Below are 14,796 nucleotides of genomic sequence, written 5' to 3'. Positions count from 1 at the left end.
TGTGCTCCAGGTCCCGGAGGAGGAAGGACAGATGTATCCATGGATTAGTTTAAGAGCTTATGCTTGGATGGAGGAGGAGCACTGAGATGATTAATCTTGTGTGCCAAATTGACTGCATCATGAAGTGCCCAAAATTTTGGTCAAACATTATTCTAAGTGTTTCTGTGAGGATATTTCTGGATGAAATTAGTACTTGAATTGGTAGATTGAGTAAAGCAGCCCAATGTAGGTGGGCCTTATCCAGACTGAAGGAGGCTTGAATAGAACGAGAGGTAGAGTAAGGGAGAATTTGCTTTCCTACCTCACTGTTTTAGAGCAGGGAGAGTAGTCTTCCACACTTGAATTGGAACCCACACCATCAGCTCTCTTGCTTCTCAGGCCTTTGGACTTAATGGGAATAATACCACAGGCTTTCCTAGGTTATATGGCCCAATTCCTTATTTTAGATAAATACTCCCACTGAGCAACCACTTCTAAGAATCAAAGGGCTGGATGATACCTTCCCATTTTTTCAAAACTAATGAATATAATGAGGTTGGCTGGTTGCTCCTAATGTCCCTGGACAACACAGTAAAAGAAAGGGATGAGCTTAGTGATTTGGATTTCTAGCTCAAGCACACATACATGATCTGAAAGCTTCCATGTGTGCCCCGAAGGAGACACATCTCTCTTATAGCTGAAGGGCTGAGTTTGCTAAAAATTGAATGCAGAGTCTGATCCTGCAACTGGTTGAATTGCAAAGCACATTGAACTCCCAGCCTCATAAGTGACCTACTGTTTAAGTGAGGGCATTGATTAAGATAGAAGGGGATTCTGTAGGTTGGGATGGGCATGTATGGTTACACTCTGATGAAGCTAGTTACACTGAGCTCCTAAATTCTTTTTTACATTCTTTTATTATTTTTTTTAAATTTTATTTATTTATTTTTTTAATATAATTTATTGTCACATTGGCTAACATACAGTGCATACAGTGTGTGCTCTTGGTTTGGGGGGCAGATTCCCATGATTCATCGCTTACATACAATACCCAGTGCTCATCCCAACAAGTGCCCTCCTCAATGCCGGTCACCCATTTTCCCCTCTCCCCCACCCCCAATAACCCTCAGTTTGTTCTCTGTATTTAAGAGTCTCTTATGGTTTGCCTCCCTCCCTCTCTATTTGTAACTATTTTTTCTCCTTCCCTTTCCCATGGTCTTCTGTTAAGTGTTTTAAGTTCCACATATGAGTGAAAACATATAATATCTGTCTTTCTCTGACTGACCTATTTCACTTAGCATAATACCCTTAAATTCCATCCACGTTGCTGCAAATGTCTCCTTTTCCAGTGCAAGAGACCTCCCTGCCCCAAGTGAAAGTGGCTTCCCTACATCCATCTGGAGGATTAACTCTGCATTGCCTGAGGAAACTCTAATAGCTCACCCTGAGACAGTTGCCATGTAAGACAATACTGATGAGGTTCATGACCCACTTCCACTACCTCTTTTTCTTTCTAGACATTTAACTGGACATTCAGTTCCAGCAGGCCCCTAATAGTGACGACCAAAGTGTGACCCATTAAGAGATATTCTACACTACTTGAGTATAAATAACGACTTGAGTTTTCTAATTTATACAAGTAGAAATCCAGAGAGCACGTATGAGAATGGATACTAAGGGTAAGGGATAATGTTCAAAGAAACATAAAGTTGGATCAGATTGAATTTATTGATATCAGCTCATTAAACAGAGATTCTACATTTAATGTTGTAACTCAGCAGTTAGTAAGTGTTCTAATAGTTTATTTGGATGGTTGGCTGAAACATGGATCAAAAGTTAACCCACAGTGAGCCTAATGGTAATGGCAGACCTGCCCTGGTTTAATGTAGAGGAAGGGATTCAAAACTCTAGGAATTTCTAGGAATATTAGAATGTTAAAGTGGATTTGTCATTTAACACCTACTCATGCACACTAGGAGGATACAGAAGACATGTTTCACCAATACGATGAGAAGTAAATTTGTGAGAGGAGCACCAGCATCCTTGGAGAGCTCTGTGATCACTCTTCTCTGTAGGTAGGACAGACCTTACAGTGGGAACTGTGGTAGCTGAATTGAGAAACCTAAATGCAGTGGAAGTCATTGGATCCTATGATGGTAGGAACTGTTTGGTAGTATTCAACCACCAAAAGACAAGGGGTGTTTGGACAGAAGAGTAAAAGTAGCAATCAGAATAGTCTGGCTTGCATAGACTTACAGTGTTGGCTAGTTGATCATTGTGTTCCTAGAAGCAAAATAAATAGGGAAGCTGCTAGATTCTTATGTGATCTGCATAGTCTATTAAATTCTTATTTGATCTGTATAAACAGAAAGATTTTAGGTCAAGTGAGCAAAAGTCTAACCTGAGTCATAACAACAGACAGTCACAGTCCCACAGTCATTTCCCAGGCTTAAGCTAGTTTACAAATCCAGAACCCCTTGATTGAAGGGGAGGTTCCCCAAAACTTATACTCTTAATCTTTCTTCCAGTCTTACCCAAAGGAATTCATGGTGTTTTACAAAAGTAACTCTTCATTAGGTAAAAGGGAATAATCAGAACTTTCAGGGATTACTGGACACTGGCTCTGAACTGACACTAATTTCCAAAGACATGTGTGACTGGGGCATACCAGTCAGAACAGATACTTATGGAGGTCAGAGGATCAATGGACTTTTAGTGCAAGTCCATCTCACAGTGGCACAGTGGGTCCCTGAAACATCCTTTGGCTATTTCCTCAGTTCCAGAATGCATAATCCACACATTGGCTTTTTGATATGTCAGGTGAGAGTTATTATGGTACAAAAAGCCAACTGGAAGCCAGTAGAACTTCCTTTATCTAGGGAAATAGTGAACCAAAAGGAATACCATATTCTTGGTAAGATTATAGAAATTAATGCCACCATCAGAAACTTGAAGGATTCAGGGGTGGTGATTCTCATCACATTCCCATTCAACTCGTTTACTTTACCTGTGCAGAAGATAGATGTATCTTAGAGAATGACAGTGGACTATCACACCCTTAAACAGATGGTTACTCCAATTCCAGATGCCGCACTAAATGTGGATTCATTGCTTGAGTAAATGAAAACACCCCCAGGTCCTGGTAGGAAGCTGTTGATGTGAAAAGATTTTTTTCTCTATCTGTGTTAATAAGGACAACCAGAAGCAGTTTGCTTTCAGTCAGCAAGGCTAACAATACACCTTCACTGTCCTATATCAACTATCTTGATATATCAATTCCTATATCAACTGTCTAGCTTTATATCATAACTTAGTACATAGGGATATTTATTGCCTTTTTCTTTGAGAAGATATCTCACTGGTCCATTACATTGATGATGTTATGTTGATTTTATGTAGCAGGCAAGAAGTAGCAACTTCTGTATACTTGTTGGTAAGACATTCGGAAGGTAGGAACTTAATCCAACAAAAATTCAGAGTCCTTCTACTTCACTAAAACTTACATGGGCGTAGTGATGTGTGTCATGTGGAGAGATCCCCTCTAAGGGAAAGGGTAAGTTGTTGTATATGATCCTCCTACAATCAAAGAAAGAGGCACAATATTTAGTGGTCTTCGTTGGATTTTGGAGACAGATAACATATTCCTCATTTGGGTATGTTACTCTGTCCTATTTACTAAGTGACCCAAAAACCTACTAATTTAGAGTGTGACCAGCATAGGAAAAGGCCCTGCAATAGGACCAGGCTGCTGTGTAACCTGCTCTTGTAGTTCCTATGGCACTTAAAGTGGCAGATAAGGATGCTATTTGGAGCCTTTGGTGGACTTCAATAGATAAACCATAGTGCAAGCTCTTAGAATTTTATAGCAAGGCCCTCCTATCCTCTGTGAACACCTACTCTCATTTTGAGAAATAACTGTGGCTTTCTACTGCGCCTTAGTAGATACTGAACCAAGTTACTATGCAATCTGAGCTGCCCATCATGAATTAGGTATTATCAGACCCACCAAGCCATACAGTGGGACATATACAACTGTACTCCATTGTCAAATGGAAGTGCTATATACATGAATGGGCTCCAGCAGGTCTTGAAGGTATATGAAGTTACATGAAGATGTGGCCCATATGCTCATGGTCTCCACTCCTGCTATAGTGCTCTCTCTCTCCTAACTTGCACCTATGACTTCATGGGGAGTTCCCTATGATCACCTGATGGAAGAAGAGAAAAATTGGGCTTGGTTTACAGATGGTTTTGTGCAATATTCAGGTGCCACCCGAAAGTGGACAGATGTAGCCCTATAGTCTCTTTCAGGGAAATCCTTGGAGGACAGTGATAAAGGGAAATCCTTACAGTAAACAGAACTCTGAGCAGTGCACCTGATTAGATGGAGAAATGGCTAGATGTGTGATTACACACTGATTTGTGAGTTCAGGCCAATGACACAATGGTCAGGGATTTGGAGGGGAAATGATGGGAAAATCTGTGACCAGAAAATATGGGAAAGAAGTATGTGAATGGATTCCTCTGGGTAGGCAAAAAACGTGAAGATATTTGTGTCCTATATGAATGCTCACCAAAGGGTGAGGGCAGCAGAGGATTTTACTAATCAAGGGTACAGAATGACCAATTCTGTGGATACAATTCAGCCTCTTTCCTCAGCCATTCTTCTCATCACCTAATGGGCTCAAGCTCCTGCATTCAAACCCACTGGTTCCCCACAATCCTGAAACAGTTGGTTTGATAGAATGGCAGCCTTTTGAAGCTTTAGTTATGGTGTCAGATAGGTGACAACACATGGCAGGGCTGAGGGCAACATTCTTCAAGAGTTTTATGTGCTCTGAATCAACATCCAACATTTGGTGCTATTTCTCCCATAGCAAGGATTCATGAGTCCAGCAGTCAAGGGGTAGAAATGGGAGTGGCACCACTATTCCCCCTAGTGACCCACCAGCAAAGTTTGTGCTTTCTGTCCCAGTAACTCTATGCTCTCCTGGCCCAGAAGTTTTCTCTTCAATATCTTCAAAGAAAATAATGTTTCCAGCAGAAGATGTAACATTGATTCCATTGAACTGGAAAGTAAGATGGTCACCCAGACGTTTTGGACTCCTAATGCTTCTGCATCAACAGGCAAAAAGGGAGTTGCACACTGGCTGGGGTGAGTGATTTTGACTACCAAAAGGAAATCAGAATTACTACTCTACAGTGGAGATAAGGAAGATAACTTCTAGGATACAGGAGATCTGTTTGGACAGTATTACTATGCCTTGTAATTCGGGTCAACTGAAAATTATAATAACTCAGTCCAGACAGTACCACTAATGACCTAGACCCTTTAGGAATGAAGTTTTGGTCACTCTACAAGTTCAAGAGCCACAACCAACTGACGTGCTCTCTGAGGGCAAAATGAATATAGAATGGATAATGGGAAAAGGTAGTTATAATTAGCAGCTACAACCATATATTTATTTATATGCAGCTATATATTTATATATATTAAGAAGATATTTTGTTTTCCTCCCTCCCTTATTCCCATATCATGTAATATTGTTAATTCTACATCATAGAGTTTAAGTTATGGGATATGAAGGAGAAGAGTAAACATCACTCAAGGACTTCACCTTCTTTTTGGGGGAAGAAATTAGTGCATTTTTGGTTGTACACAAGATAGTTGTCTCAGGTAGAATTTTTACTCTGTTATTGTCTTATTTGAAGATGAAGTGTGGCTTAAGGAGATGTGTAGGAGTTCCAAGTTGAAAAAGGGTGGACTTACGATGATTAATTTTAATGTCAAGGTGACTGAACCACAAGGTACACAGACATTTGGTCAAACGTTAATCTGGGTGTATCTGTGAGGGTATTTATGGATGAGATTAACATCTGAATCAGTAGACTGGGTAAAGCTGACCTCCCCAATGTGAGTTGACCTCATCCAATGCTGTGGAAGCCTAAATAGAACAAAAGATGGGATATGGGAGAATTCACTCTCTCTGTAGGAATACATTTGAGGTGAGATAGCTTCCTCTGCACTTGAATTGAAATTTATGCCATTAGCTCTACTGGTTCTCAGGCCTTTGGATTCAGACCAGAACTATAATATCAACTTGCCTATGTCTCCAGCTTGCACACAGCAGATTATGGGACTTCTCAGCCTCCATAATCACATGATCCAATGCCTTATAACAAATCTTTCTCTCTGTCTTTATCCGTATTTTATATAGCCCTATACATACATGCTTCAGTTTTTATGAAAAACCCTGACTAATACAAACCCTTTTTCTTTTCTATAAGTCAGAAGGGGAAAGGAAGAAAAAATGCAGAATAAATTAATTAGCTGTTAATGAAATAAGGAGTTGAAAGAACTCTTGATTAATGGTATAGTTTGTTTGAAGGAAGCAAAGTAGTAAGGTTGAGAACCTGAGGTGACAGATGTGGACAGAGAGACAAAGACTGACCAGGTAAGAAAAGAGGTTAATAAACATTAATATTCTGGTTGAGTTTAAAAACCATGGGTTAATAATTTCATCTACCAGTACATACTTGTCCACTTTAGAAATGGAAAAACTTGTCAGTAGAGTAGATTTAAAGTTCTATAGTTTTCAGGATGTGTGTCTGGAAGAGAAGAGACGAAGACAAAACTGAAGGTTCTAGAGAGAAGGTGGTTATAAGGGCTATGACTGTTATACCAATAATTGAAAGAAATTGTGCCAAGGATGCTGCTAGGGCAAGAGGAAACAGCAGAAAAGGAACTTGAGCTCTTGGTAAGATAAAGATCAAATATAAGAGAAGTAAGAATGAGGAAGAAAAAGAAAAATATGGATACAAGGTCAGAAATTTAGACATTGGATTATAAATGTGTGGAAGTTTGACAGATGTTCTCGATGCCAAGTTCCCAATGTGCCTATCAGAATGGATTGCTGAAGCAGAACATCAGTACTGATCATTGAAATGAAAAGTAATTCTTCCAAAGTGAGAAGAAAGTTTATTGGCTGAGATAAACACAGCCAAATGGGTAGTGGTGGGTAATGAAACAACAGGAAAACTGATTCCAATTTGAAATTTGAGCAAATGACAAATGAGAACTAAAAACAAAACAAAACAAAACAAACAGAAAAGAGGTCTTATTTAAATTAAAAAAAATTTTAAACGTTTATTCATTTTTTGAGAGACAGAGAGAGACAGAGCATGAGCTGGAAAGGGGCAGAGAGAGGGAGACACAGAATCTGAAGCAGGCTTCAGGATCTGAGGTGTCAGCACAGAGCCCGACGCAGGGCTGGAGCTCACGAACTGCGAGATCATGACCTGAGCGGAAGTCAGATGCTCAACTGACTTAGCCACCCAGGCGCCCCTAAGTTTTTTTTATTATGACCATTTTTATTTTTGAAGTCATGGGTTATTTTACATTCTCTGAATAATTTTGAACCTATTTATCCTTCTTCATTGTTATTCCATTATATTTAATACTCTGATAATGGATTTAGAAGGTTGGAATGCTACAAAATTGGCCATGATGAAAAATCCTTGTAAAATCAATGTGGAGCCTCATGCTAAGAATCATGAGTGTTCTCCTTCCCTGGCTTGGAATGACTGTATTTCACCATTAGAGCTCCTAACTTCCACTTATGTTTTATTTCTTTTAATCTAGGGAAAAACGATTTTTATGCCTAGATTTATGTTCATTGTTCTATTTTCATTTATTTCTCCTCCTTAATTAGTAAAGCAACAAAATAACTCTTTGAATTTACACTGGTCCTATTGCATATGACTTACTGAAAGAGATAAATGTGTCACTGAGAGATTTGACTTGTGTTGACATTAGGAAAAGATGAGTACCACGAGGCACTTTAAATACATTAGCTGTGGCTGAATCATATTACTTCCACACTTACACAAATAAACACTTTCTTACTGCTTGGCTGACTGGGTTATCACTTTTGTGTCTTTTGCCCAAAATACAGACATGTAAGCTGATAAATTTTTAATTATGTCTCCTTTAAAATGTGCTTTAATTTGGCTTTGGTAAACAGGAAAAAAAAAAAAAAAAACCCTCACTAACACTTGCTGAATTGGAAATACCTTTTGAGAGCAATTATTTTTTCACTGTGTTTTATTACATTTGTTCGTTGTTCTTTGTATTTGGTGTGTGTGTGTGTGTGTGTGTGTGTGTGTGTGTGTTTTCCCTTTGTGAAGATTAGGAGAGAGACATGGCATAAGCCCTGATGATATTCATATATAATGATCAAGTCAATTATGATTTAATTTGGAAGGGCTGAAATTGTCATTTGTCATTCCTAAGTATTTCCATGGTAGTTTTTCAGATGGGGTCAGATCTTCAGAAAATGTAACTCCATTTGCCCAAAGCAACCACATGGGGAATAACAGACAACATTGTCAAACTTTAGGTCTTAAATCATTAGATAGGAATGTCCATGTATATTTTTCAAACTATAATTAATTAACCTTATGATAAATATTAGTCAAGTAATATTGGGTTAAATTATTAATTCCTTGTGTGTTTTTATTGCTTTATGTTAATATAACGGAAAACTAAGCAAACCTATTGAGAAGTAAGCAAACAGCAAACTCTATGCTGTGTCAACAGCTTTATGTACTCTAACTTATTACTTACAAGGCCATGTAAATTAAAGATTGTGAATCACATTTTAACAGATCAATAACATGGTGATCAAAAAGCTTAGATGTTTACCCAAGGGATACAGGAGTACTGATGCATAGGGGCACTTGTACCTCAATGTTTATAGCAGCACTCTCAACAATAGCCAAATTGTGGAAAGAGCCTAAATGTCCATCAACTGATGAATGGATAAAGAAATTGTGGTTTATATACACAATGGAATACTACGTGGCAATGAGAAAGAATGAAATATGGCCTTTTGTAGCAACGTGGATGGAACTGGAGAGTGTGATGCTAAGTGAAATAAGCCATACAGAGAAAGACAGATACCATATGGTTTCACTCTTATGTGGATCTTGAGAAACTTAACAGAAACCAATGGGGGAGGGGAAGGAAAAAAAAAAAAAGAGGTTAGAGTGGGAGAGAGACAAAGCATAAGAGACTGTTAAAAACTGAGAAAAAACTGAGGGTTGATGGGGGGTGGGAGGGAGGGGAGGGTGGGTGATGGGTATTGAGGAGGGCACCTTTTGGGATGAGCACTGGGTGTTGTATGGAAACCAATTTGACAATAAATTTCATATATTGAAAAAAAAATAAAGTTAAAATAAAGTTCTAAAAAAAAGAAAAAAAAGAAAAAAAAAAAGCTTAGATGGATGTGACTGGGTGGCTCAGTCAGTTAGGTGACCGACTCTTGATTTCATTGTCTCACGATTCCTTATATCAAGCCCCATGTCGGGCTCTGTGCTGAGAGTGCTGAGCCTGCTTGGAATTCTCTCTCTCTCTCTCTCTCTCTCTTTGGTGCTTCCCCGCTCTTTCTCTCTGTCTCTCTCCTTCTCAAAATAAGAATTAAAAAAAAAAAAAAAAGCTTAGCTGACAGGGTAAAAGTTCAAGAACTCTTTTTTTCTAGTGATAAAGGAGTTTAGCTTTTCCACTACATTCTGATACCTTCTGATATTTGGAGTATGTCTAACTCCCAGTACTGTAAGAAATGGCAGGAAGCCAATTCTGAACCTCAGCTATTACACAATAAAGCATATGAAATCAGCTTTCTGGCGTTTGCTTTTCACAACTGCCAAATTCAGTATATTGTATTGTTCTGCTGTCACCGAGGGACATCTTAACGTGCACAAGTTGCATTGTTCAACTTGCCAAACATCTTGAGGATTAAATATGTATCTCTTCTTCTAGTAATATGCTAAATCATTAAAAGAGATCAGCCATAGGTGAATTCTGATTCTTTTTAAAAAATCCATTAGTGTAATAATTGAGCATCCCTTGTTAGAAAATGATGTGGCAAGGATGAATGACCACTTCTCTCTTCAAAACATTATGTTTGAATGTAAAATTAAGCCAGGATTAAAATTCCCCTTAAAAATTTAGGAATGTGGGGTGCCTGGGTGGCTCAGTCGGTTGAGCATCCGACTTCAGCTCAGGTCATGATCTCACACTCAGTGAGTTCGAGCATTGTGTCGGGCTCTGTGCTGACAGCTCAGAGCCTGGAGCCTGCTTCCGATTCTGTGTCTCCCCCTCTCCCTGCCCCTCCCATGCTCATGCTCTGTCTCTCTGTCTCAAAAATAAATTAAAAAAAAACAAACATTAAAAAAAAAATTTAATTTAGGAATGAGTTTTTCAACAATTTCCAAGCATATTTTTCTCAACATTTCTTTATTAATATTTTCAAACATACAAAGAAGTTGAGAATTTTACTGTGAACCCTCGCATACCCAGCACCACGATTCTACTTCCACTTTCATCATGCTTAAACTTCCCTTTCTCTCTCTCCACAATGCATCTTATTTTTTGATGAAATTTAAAGAAAATTGGAGACGTTAACATACTTCCTCTTGAATCTTTCATTATGTGCATGATTAACAAGAGTTTGTATTCTATTTTATGTACAATAAAACCGACAAATTTGCTAAATTTTGACCAACATGTAACTGGATAATGCATGCAGCCTGTATAACTTAAGTTCCTACATAGAGCATGGAATGTTGCTATTAGCTCTGAATGATTATTCATGACCCTACCTAGTAAGTTCCTGCCTCCAATCCACTCTATGAAACCACTGTGTCATTTTCTCCCATATGTTAGTTTTGTTCGTTCTAAAGCTTCATAATGGAATCATATAGCCTGCTCTCTTAGGCAAGGCTTCTTTCAAACAGATAATGTCTTTTGTCCTTTTATGATAATAGCATTTATTATTTTTTTTCTTTTTACCCCACCACTTAGAAAATGTTACTTTTATTGCCCTCAATTACTCATATTTAGATTCTCTTCTCTATGGATAAACTCAGAGTACAGTATTTACTTTAACCTTGAGCAGTGCAGAGATGTTGCTCTTGGTTTCTGCAATCTGGAAAATTCTTTGGTGCAATGTTCTTTCATTTTTTCATAATCAAAACTATCCTTTTTCTTCACTCATTTCTAGTCATTGGTGCCACAGTGACATGAATTGTTTTGCTTTTCAACCCATCTGCTTTTCTTCACACTTTCCCAGTCTCCATCTTTAAAGCTCAGATGATCCTTCTTCAGGATTCCTTTAACCTCTTCTGACTCTAAAAGAAAGCACACCTAAGATTAAATAGTAAAAATATATTCATTCTAAATGATATTTGCTTGTTAAATTTTGAAATTTAGAAATAAAAAACACTTTATCTGATAATTCTGATACTTTCAAATAGCTGCTAAAAACATGTTAACAACATCTCTTCTGGCGCAGGCCAGTCGTAGATGCTGTTGGTTTCTACTCAGATCCCCTTTGCTGTGCAGGTGTGTGCATCCCTCAGTGGCTGGCTGGATTGGCTGCTGAGAGTCACAGCTGCACTCAGCCCTGGAGGGTTTCCCAGGACCAATGTGCACAGCCTTACCTGGAAATTCCTGGAAGGTTACAACTTCTCTAGAGCCAATGGCTGACAGGAAAAAAGATTGGCCCTCTTATACCAAATGGAAATAACTCCAAGGTGCCATTCATTCTTGGAACAGAATCAGGCTGAGGCTAGACTTCAGCTGAAACTGCATTTTGTTTAGCTTCTCCTCCTATCCTGTCCAGCTTCCTTCATTTCCTTCCAGGACTCTCCCACTGTTAACTGCTCACTTATAAATGAGTCACAACAAAGGCTTTACTTCCCTGGAAGCCAAACAAAGGTAGCTCCACTACCTTTCTTGTCTCCTTCCCTGTTATGAGTCAGCAATTAGTAGGGATGACTTAGTTAACATTCGTACTCTCTTCTGGAACAGGTGTAAAATATTTTTTGTCATAGATAACATTTCACATAATCAGTATTTTTAAAATTACAAATGTGGGAGCACCTGGTGGCTGAGTAGGTTGAGCATCCAACTCTTGATCTCATGGTTCCTGAGTTTGAGCCCCATGTTGGCCTCTGTGCTGGCAGTGCAGACCCTGCTTAAGATTTTGTCTCTCCCTTTTCTTTCTTTTTTTTTTTTTTTAACATTTATTTATTTTTGAGACGGAGGGAGACAGAGCATGAACGGGGGGAGGGCCAGAGAGAGAGGGAAACACAGAATCTGAAACAGGCTCCAGGCTCTGAGCTGTCAGGACAGAGCCTGATGTGGGGCTTGAACTCACGGACTGCAAGATCGTGACCTGAGCTGAAGTCGGACGCTCAACCGACTGAGCCACTCAGGTGCCCCTGTCTCTCCCTTTTCTACCCTCCCCCTCTTGTGCTTTCTCTCTCTCTCAAAATAAATAAATAAAAACTTAAAAAATAAAGTAAAATAAATTTACAAATGTGAGGATGTATATATATCAGTTATCTGCAATTTAAATTTCCTTTGTTATATTCCTATGTTTTCCTTTAAAATGTTGACGTTTATCTTGTTTTTCTCCTTTGTGATTACACTTGTCACCGTTTTCAGATTTTGTTAATTAGAGAGATTATTTTTAACTTATTGATTGATTGTTTACCCTCTATGCATATTTTGAGTTTATTCTTAAGTTTTGGATTTTATTTCTAACAAGTTTAGTCTAATGTTTACTTTATTTCTTTCTTGTTTATTATTGAAAACACTTAGGCTGTGATTTTACTTTTCTGTAGAGTTTTGCCCTCTCCTATACATTTAATATTATTTTCCCTAATTTTAAGTGTTAACAATTCTCAACTTACAGATTTTGTTGTTCTTGTTTGTTTTTAAAGAGAGAGTTAGGAAACTTTGTTTCTCATATTTTAATTTTGGTAAGTATTGTGCAATTTTTTTTCTTCATTTATTATTATTTTTCTAATATTTGATCACTTTTTTAGTTGGTCTCAGGGAATTGGAAAGAGTATATATAATATCCACAGTATATATATACACATACATATAACATACACCAGTATAATACACACACAAACACATACTGTGAATTTTTTTAAATGTTTGTTTATTTTTGAGAAAGAGGGGGGGAGGGGGAGGGGCAGAGAAACAGCTGTCAGGATAGAGCCCGACGTGAGGCTCGAACTCTTGAACCATGAGATCATGACCTGAGCCAAAGTCAGACACTTAACCAACTAAGCCACCCAGTCACCCCTATATTAGGAAATTTTAACTCCTTTTTTTTGTTGTTTCTTTTCTGTTTATGTGATGTGTCAGAAATCAAGAGTGTGGTGCTGAGGCATTAAAAATATTATTATGCCAATTTATTTTTATATTTGTTAAATTATTTTTCATATACTATGGAACAGTTACAATTAGCCAGCAGTATTAGGTGTTTCATACACTTCTCTGCGATATACTGCTCTGACCCAAATTCTGTTATTATGGACATATGTGATACTTTGGGGAAGGATTGTACAACTTTCATATGAATTTTAAAGGGATTCATAACCTGAAATAGTTTAAGAACAACTTTTCTGTATCCTCCTATACTTCTGGCTATTCCAGCCTAAACACTGTGAGGGATTTCTTAATGTATTTCTCTAATATTGTTTCTGAAAATCTTTCCTTGTATATTTACTTTTGTTATTGTTGTTTTTGTCTATATATTTCAGTATCATTTGATTATTAAATATTTTATATTGTATCTATTATTAATGTTGAAAGGCCACTTTTTATGTCAGAGTTTTCAAAGAAAAGCAATGCTGAACAGAGTGAATCAGACAAGGAAGGCTTTATCCAAGACTTACAAGAGGGAAGAGAGACTGAACTCAAGTCTCTTGAAACAAAGTCAGGAGAGTCTAAGTTCTGGGGTGAGCTAGTGGGAAAGAGTTGTAGAATGTTAGGGGACGAGGGTTGTTGGATGCCATTGGGCCATAAGCTTCCCCTAATTGTCACTTAATTGAGTTAGACTCCTAACCTTCCCACAAAAACTGGAAGATAGTAAGGCATATATGAATGCCTTTCAAAAAGGTGTTGCCCAGGTCCTTGGGGAGACATTGCTGGGTTGTAAAACTAGCAAGAGCCTGGGAAAAGGTTTGTGTCTTAAAGGGGTAGAGAAAGAATTCATAACTGGAAGTCTTCTAAAATCAATGCTCTAAGAAAAGGGAGGTCAAAGGCCAACAGTCTAAGAGAAGTCTGTCTGAAGTTTAGTCAAACTGAGGGGAACTTAGGGCCCTTTAGTCAGTTCCCTCTGATTCCCCAGGAAACCAGGCTCTGCTAAAAGTCAGAGGCATGTCTTGTGACTTGACTTGGGTGTTATTTTCAATCTGGGAGCAACTGCCTTATCTCTGGCAGAAATCCCGATATATGACATGTGGAGTGCACCCTGCTTTTGGTTTCCAGAGTAGCTTCAGGTTTTTCCCTTGTTTTATGTTTTGTTCCTCCTTCCAAGGGAGTTGGGGGAGCAGAAAGGCTAGCCAATTGTGTTTTCATTTTATTTGGTAGAATGACAATGTTTTAAGTAGTTGTTGGAAACCAACTAGGACAAGCCTCTTATTTCATAAATAAGAAAATTGAAAGCTACAGAATATAAATAGCTTGCCAGAGATTCCAAAAACAGTTAGGAAAGGAGCTAGAACGGTAATTTTTGTCTTCCAGTGCCTTTGATTACATTAGCTTACTTCTATCGCTACTTTTAGTGAACACTCAATATTAGCTCCTCAACGGATTTCTCTCTCATTGTCTCTTCTCTTCCTGAAATGGATTGTGTTATTTGATTATTTTTTTACAAATTGAAATACACTGCTGTAACAAAGTCACTGTTATCTAATTTTATCTCTTTGATGTACAGGCATGATTGAAATGCT

The sequence above is a fragment of the Puma concolor genome, chromosome A1, assembly GCF_028749965.1.
Source record: "Puma concolor isolate L17-30 chromosome A1, mPumCon1.1.hap2, whole genome shotgun sequence".
NCBI classification, from domain to species: domain Eukaryota; kingdom Metazoa; phylum Chordata; class Mammalia; order Carnivora; family Felidae; genus Puma; species Puma concolor.
Note: the sequence above shows the minus strand (reverse complement) of the source record.